This window comes from Numida meleagris, chromosome 5, assembly GCF_002078875.1.
Source record: "Numida meleagris isolate 19003 breed g44 Domestic line chromosome 5, NumMel1.0, whole genome shotgun sequence".
NCBI classification, from domain to species: domain Eukaryota; kingdom Metazoa; phylum Chordata; class Aves; order Galliformes; family Numididae; genus Numida; species Numida meleagris.
In genome coordinates, this window is record NC_034413.1 from 8,819,229 (window position 1) to 8,827,447 (window position 8,219).

The 8,219-nt window shown below is 37.0% G+C and overlaps 1 protein-coding gene across 3 annotated transcripts in view; it reads right to left on the reverse strand.

Annotated features, from left to right (window-relative positions):
• VTI1A (vesicle transport through interaction with t-SNAREs 1A) overlaps positions 1 to 8,219 on the reverse strand; it is a 253,033-nt gene that overhangs the window by 183,315 nt on the left and 61,499 nt on the right. The window lies entirely within an intron of this gene.

An 8,219-nucleotide genomic window follows, 5' to 3' on the forward strand; every position in this document is an offset into this window, starting at 1 on the left:
AATTGGAGGAAAACACTGTTAGCCTGACAGGAAGAAGAGGTAGAAGGCTTCAAACAAGATATATATAAGAAAAAAAACAAACAACTAAGGTGTATTTTATATTTTCAAGCCTAAGCTCATCAACTTTTCTTCTTGATGTAAGTTGAATATAAAGACTCTTTGCCCAACAAGACCTCACGCTGTGCAAATTCATCGGTGTCCATGTAGTGAAAAATCCATTAAAATCTACTGAAAGTCATGTTGTTTACTCAGGCACCCAAAATGATAACTCATTAAAGTACTTTGACGAAATATGCAGCTTACATTTTATGGACAACAAAATCACCAAATGCAGCCATTAAAATAGCAAGGCTTAAGCATAACATAGTTGCAGTTGGACTTGATGATCTTGAAGGTCTTTTCCAACCTGAGCAATTCTACGACTCTATGATTCTGTATTTGAAGTTCAAAATCCATACTTGTAATTCTGCTAATCTGTGCTCTTTTAAAGGTTGTGACATTGCAAAACCAGCATCAGTTGGAATCAATTCATTTCACTGGGTGAAAGTTCTAAAAAAGTTTGTGCTGCACAGGATAGAGGAAAAGTGAAGAGAATCTAGGGACAGCTTATGAAGATTTAAATTCTGCCCATTAGAAAGTACTTCCTCAGTATCTGAAGCTTTTTGGTCAAGCTTTCTACATTTTGCTTTTGTCAGGGAGAATACAAAACCTGACCAAGAATGTTTTTCAGGCCAACAATAGTTGATCACCACCTTGTCAGAGCCATAACTTTGCGTTCTTTGTTGATTTATTACAATGGGTTGTCTAATTATAAGACAACCTGAGTGTTTTAGATGAACGTTTAAGTGACATCTAGGCACACTGGCTGGCAACAATGTACAAATGAGGAAGGATATTACATATTTGGAGGAAAGACAAACTTGAGAATTTTTCCATTATCCCTTTGTCACAACAAGGTAGATTGGAGAGTTTACTTGGATTATTAGAAACAGCAGCTACTATTCATTCAGATCTGCATTTTCCACCTTCTTCCCTTGCTCTGCCTTACATGCTGAGAGCCAAGGTAAAAATAAATACTTCCCATGACAAGTGAAATTCAGCTTTACAAGGTCCAATTCCAAACTGAGATGTTTGCAAACTAGATAAATAAATCCAAAGAAGGCTAAAGGTGAAAAGTAAGTGATTGTTTGAAAATCTTGATCTTGAGCATTAATTACACTGTGTAACATTTTAAGGAAGTATGAGCATTCAGAACTGGACAGCAAATTCTGAAAGTTACTATAAGGGGAAGCCTCCCTGAAGCTAAATTATTTCAAACATGAAAGGTACTGTAACTTCAGACTACTTGAAACACTGTTTCAGATACAAGAAATTTTGTGCTAAATTACTTCCCATGCGCATTCCACATAAATAATCATACAGACATGGAATAAAATCTGCAATCTGAAAACTATCCTTCCATTAAATATAATGAAGTATTTTTAAAGAAGATACTGCAATGTTTTGCTCATCCAGAAATCCAGCTTAAACAACCTTATTTCAACTCAATCCCTGCTCCTAATGAGACTGAGGTTGAATTTTTGCATGACATAAAACACAATAATGAATTCCTGAACATTAGTGAGCATTAAACTGGGACTTCTTCCAGAACATGGGACAAAAGCCAAATTTGGATCACTTTTGCCTCGTATACCATAGCAAATCTGTACTACTGAACAGATATGACATTCCTTATTTGCTGCCTTAATGGTATAATCCCAAACCTACTGAGGTGAAAGGAAAGATAAGCATCCATTTTATTGGAATTCAAGTTGAAAGGTGCTGAGTATCCGAAGATAAGCTTTTAACAGAAGTGATCTAACAATACTGCATAGAGTGTGAAAAACTCTGTCCAAGTATTTTCTTGTAACCTTAAAAAAGTAGTTGGAAAAGTTTGGTCTTTTTTCTTACCCCTAATGTTTTAAAGGTTGGTGTTTTTTTGTTTTTAAGATGGTGCCATAATTTGCATAAAAAAATGCAGTAGTGTCTGGAAAAAAGACTCAGTATAACAAATAAAACAAATAAATGCACTGTAAAACACTGAGGAATGGAAACGAAGTAGCCTGGTCTGTCCACACCCTCCTGATGCTGTTTCTGCCTTTTACAAGGCAGTAGCTCTACCCTAGCAAGTTTCCCCCCATGACCAGACAGTTGGGATACTCCTGAGGAATGACATCCTGAGAAACAAAAATTTCTCTCTATTTCTTCCTCCTCCCCACTTTAAAGCCCAGACTCCAAAGAAGGGCAGAGGGCTTAGGGATGTGGGAATGCAATATGCCACTTCAAAATGAATTTCCGAAACAATAAACAGATTTTAATAGAGATCAGCCAGCAAAGAAAAAAAATTATATATGAAACATGAAATACCATTGCTAGCAGAAGAAACAGGGATCATGAAAAAGCTCTCTCTGATGGTGACTGGAAACTGCATGAAAACTCATTTCACTGTGGAAACTTTGGATTAAGATTTCAGTAGAAAGATGTTCTGGCATATCAAAGAAACACCTGAGGAGGAGATATTGGTATATGCTCCAGAACTCAGAAGCCCTCTTTCTCTAATGAAAGATTTTACATACAGTATTCACATACACATGTATGAATAATTCATTAGAGATGAAATAGGTGGATAATAAGTGTAAATATCTGGGACAGGAACAGCCTTTTTTATTTAAAGCAAGGGGCACTAGACGCAAGGTCCTAATTTTCAGAACCTGGTTTCCATTTACATACTCTTAGTTATCTGGAGCTCAAGTGTAATTGGAATATGCGCGTACCTGAATATAGAACATGGATATAAAAGCCTAAGTGATGTTAACTAACAGAAAATAAGTGCACAAAATTACAACACAAAAGAAGCAATACCCTTCACATCAATCTAATATAGCCGTACACATATAAATATTAGGGTTCGGTTTTCCTTAAATAAACACTGGATGTTTGTAACGTTATGGAAAGCTCAGCAAGACAACAGAGCAACAAGATCCCAGGCCATAACAAGTAAGGATCCGCTCAGATGCAACAGCAGTGAGCAAAGAAATAAGAGAAAGAAGCTGCTTACACCTGGAAGGCCAACAAGGTCCTCAGGTAGACAGAGATCTCCTGTGAGATACCCTTGCCTCCACTGCCAACCCTTACACGAAGCCTGGGAAGGGGTGGATCCTGACTCCACTCCTGGTCATTCAGTGCATTGCTTGCACCTGAGCTCCCCTGGGTTGGCCCTGCCACCAGGGAACCTTCCCACCAGGTTCTCAATCACTGCTTCAAACCACAACTTAGCATTTCTACTACAATGTTAGACCCATTCAAAATTCTTCTAAGCTAAGCAAACACTTTTTAGTTTTATCACATTAACTTTTACTCTACTGTCTGCCTGAAAAACCAGCCCCCAGATTTGCAGCTGAAATGGAATCAAATCAGCAGATATACTTATTTCAGTTTCTAAGGTTTCACACATTTTTTGTCGGCTCTGGTGTACGTCTTGTTTACGTGATACCTGAACAGCACAACAACCCCATGAAATACAGAAAACGTCCCTCTTTGCAAGAACTTGGGTTCAGGATGTTGTACTAGTCAAAGGAGTCAGGAATCCTGGCCTGTCACATGCTGCTGAGGACAATGCACTATATTAAATTGTATTTGTCACATCTGGTAAGAGACCTACAGGAGCTGTATTAAAACAGTTTCTTATTCATGCTAAAATCATTGAACCTTCAGGAGCCCTCTATAAACATTTAACACAATTTCACTGATTCCTTCACTGTACTTTCATTCAACTCTTCATCCAGATAAGACAGTAACTATAATTATTTCATAAAGAAGTAAACATACCTCTTTGTCTAATGAGATTCTCATTTGCTTTCCACCTAGAAGGGTGCCAATACTTTGGGGAGGGTCTGACCATCTGCCTGTCAGCAAGGCTACCACTACATTACATTATATATTTATGGATCACTCCACAAAGGGAGGTTCATTACAACAACCACTGAAAGCCACTGAAATTTACTTGGATCCCCTAGCACTGAGAATTATTCATGTCATATAAGGGTGGTTCTGTCAATTGTTCAGAGATATTTCTCCTTTAGCTGTTCCAGAACTGCATATTTCTCAGATTTCCAAACAGTACGGAGAATGGGAAAATATTTTAAGCAACTTAAAGATACAGAAGATATTTCTGTTAATGGAACAACAGTTTTCCTTCTTTTGAGTTCTTCGCTTTAAAATGCCATTTTTACATATCACATTTAAAAAGGGATTTAAAAACAGAAGCCAATGAAAATCTTAAGATTCAGCGCAATTAATAATTTTGTTATCCTCAAACTACAAATTCTTCTAGTAGCTCAGATACCTAAGAGATACTCAGAGCCAGAGCACAATATCCAATGATCATCACTAACAGATCAAAGCTCAACACTTGTTCTTAGATTACATATACTGAATGCTACAGAAATATTGAAGGGTCATGAAGAAAAGTGCTCCATAATAACATATTACGTGGTTTTGCCATGAAAGCTTGAGCAGCATTCAAAGGTTGCATCCCTTTACATTGTCATGAAACAATGTGATGTCTATGTAGATACATACACACAACAGTTGCTTTTTTCTTTTCCCTAGAAAGTATCTGAGAGTTCATAAGAACTCATAGAAAGCAAATCAAACGTAATAACTATGGTTCCCCACAACAAGGCTTGCTCTTCTTTTTCCTGATACAGTGTTTCACATCTGCATGCAATATTAAATAATAACACTGTACATTTGATTCCCATAGCTCAGAGTGAAGTTTATGGAACTCTGAGAAATATGGAGAGATTACTCAAATTACAGTTAGCAAATGACAGCTTGATACATAAAAGCACACAGCCATAGGCTGATGGTTCAGGTACTACGTCACAGTGACTGCTGCAAAATGATGACTTAATATTATCCACTTTAGTTCTTAATATCGTAAGTAATGAATGGTGCTGGAAACAGGCTGTAAACTTGTCTGCTCCCTATCACCAAAGCTGACAGTAACAGAAAAAAATAGAAAAATAACAAAAAGTAATAATTTTTAAAACAATATTTTGATTTTAGAAAGCAGGTAAGTGCACTCTGCAGTGCTATCAGCTGTTGCCTTACTTGGTAGAAACAACAGGGACCCTCAAGATTCAAAAGGGCAGTGGTTTTCCTGATATGTCCAGAGAGCTGACCCTCATGTGTTTGTGCTGTACAACTTGGTCAATTAACGTGCAAATGTTCTGATGAACTTACTTGTCTGCGAAATCAGCAACTCAAATACCTATTACATTTGCAACATATCCCCATGAGCATTTAGGATAATGTTCTCTTTACAGTAGACATTGAGTACTCTAGAATTGGTTACCAGACAGCAAATGCTTCACTTAGTCATTCAAAAGGTTTATATGCAGATTCAGACATCCCCAGCAACAACAAATGATAGCCAACAAACAGCAAAAGCGGTGTGGCTAGCGCCATAGAGATGGTGTCATAAGTGGCATCCTGTTCAGATTCCACTAAAGCCCATGCATCAGTGGCATCACTCACAGAAAGAAGTCAGACCTTCCAAGAGACCTCAGCTTGTATGAACAACTGTACGTAAGATGAAAGGGCTTATCAATTTAGAGATGCAAACAGCAAAAAAGCTTCCAATTTACCATGGCAAGTTTCAGGAGTGGTAATGCGAAATTGCATTAAATTAGTTACGTGATGTTAGATTAATCCTTAGATGATCACAGGGGCAGGTTAAAACAGTATATGTATTTTTGCTGATGAAGGTAATAAGAAAGCCCCAAATCTGACTCACTCCAGAGGTGAAAATGATCCAACTTCATTACAAGATGCAACATACACATCCATAATTATGAAAAGACATCATATAAAGAAAGTAGAATAGATATTTAAGGGTTGTCACCTCTGCCTCCTCACCTTCACAGAGTCACAGAACAGCTGACAGCGGGAAGAGATCTCTTGAGATCACCTAGTGCAACCCCCGGCTCAAGCAGGGTCACCAAGAAACAAGGAATGTATCCAGCCAGATTTTTAATATCTTCAGAGATGGATATAATCACGCTGGGCTACCTACTTCAGTGTTTGACCACTCTCACAGTGAAAAATATGTTTTCTTGTGTTCAGATGGAATTTCACTGGTTTTAATTTGTGCTCATTGCCCCTGTTTCTGTCATATGACATTAGCGAGAAGAGTCTTGCTCTTCAGTCTTTGTTTTCTCCCAGGGGCTATCTCTATATATTGATAAGATCTCCACGAGCCTTCTCTTCTCCATGCTGAACAATCTTAGCTTTTTCAGCCTCTTCTCAGATGAAAGATGCTCCAGTCTCTTAATTTGTCATTATGGCCTTTTGCTGGACTCACTCCAGTAAGCCAACGTCTTTCTTGTACTGGGAAGCCCAGACCTTGAAACTAGACACCAGATATGGCCTCAGCAGTGCTGAGTAGATAAGATCTTTATGCAACAACAGTAAATATGAAGGCAAGACAGAGTCTAAGCCAACCGAATTATGAACTGAAACTCCTAAATGAAATCATTTAACACCTCAACAAAAAATGATCATACAGTATCTCCAAAGGCAAACTCTTTCATTGCATTGAATTAATCTAAACTCCTTCATACCTAGAATCATCATGATACATGGCAAGAACTAAGTATAACTGATCTGCTCCCATAAAAATCTTCTGCAAGAAACTACACTGCAATGATGCAAATGTTTCCGAAAGCATAGTCTCCAAATTATTTCATACTAATATACCATATAACACAGCTAACCTAGTACTCTTCACATAGTTCAGGCAACAAGGACTGCATGTATCACTGCTTATCATGAAAAGTAAAGGCAGACACAAAGATGGGATGAATTAGAGTAACTGCTTAATTCTGTGTAGTTGTATCTGGTTTTGATACCAAAAGTCACCTTTTCCATAAAAATATACATTTGCTCTCCAATCATATTTCTCAGAAATCACCATGGAGATGGAGCAATGGAAGTTAACATGATCACTATTCCTATAAAGCATATTCCAAAAAGAGTAAAAAAGGATGTAAGATATTCTTTCTCCAAAATGATCAGGCTGAATTTTTATACGCTTTTCTATATGGAAGGTCCAGACTCATACACAGTAGATGAGAAGTCATTTTGGACCAATTTAAAATAGTTATTAAAAAAACCTGTTATGACCACTGATATAAGAGACGTGAAAATCTATAGGAAAGCAAATTTAATTGCTATCACATGTCCATTTCTTCTAATGTATCATCCTCTAGAGCAAGAGATTTAATTCTCCCTGTGTCCTCCAAAATCTACATTGTATGTTCCAAACTTCAATTTCATTATTGCTCAGAGCACGAAGCCCAGAATAATTAAAATGCAGGCACTTTAGTAATACCACTCATTTAGCTTAGCCATATTTAACTCTAGAAGGGTTGAACCTAATTTAACTCTTAAACAAGGCTTGAGTTCTAAAAAGATATTGGAACATACCAATTAATTGGGACTCTCTGCCAGAAAATTACTTTGCTGCTAAAACATACATTTTCTACAACTTTCTGTAACTTCGCATAAGCTTTATTTAGGGGGATGAGATTTTGGAGGCTTAACTATTACCAGTTTTAAGCATATATACATAGAAATTGCCAAAATTTAGTGAAAACATTTTGAAAATACTGAAGAGTTGCAGTCAGTCAATAACAGAAACTAATTAAATAATTGAGCCTGAAATTTAGCCTTCTCCTTTAATTTGATTCTATCTGTATATTTTAGGGTATGGTTTGTTTACTTCTCTCACTGCAAAGAAACAGCTGCATAATCAGCCACTGAACTGATTGCAAGAAAATTGAGCTGATAACCTTGTTATATATCAGCTGTAGTTAATATCTTATAAACTTATTAAAACGATATTTTTTACTTATACGAATAAAAGTAAAGATAAAAACAACTGGAGTCTGCAGTGTGTGCTAGCAATCATTGCGGGTGGGTAAACTGACAACATGTAACTGCATATTAAGACAAATGTAGAATTTAGACAAAGTATTCCATCTCTTTTCAGATGTATACTTTTAAACCTCAGGAACTGTTTTCAGTAGATGTCATGCCTTTTAACTTGAAAAAAGATAAGCGCAAATAAGCTCCCAATTGTCTCCCCAATATGTAAACCACATCTCGGGCTGCTG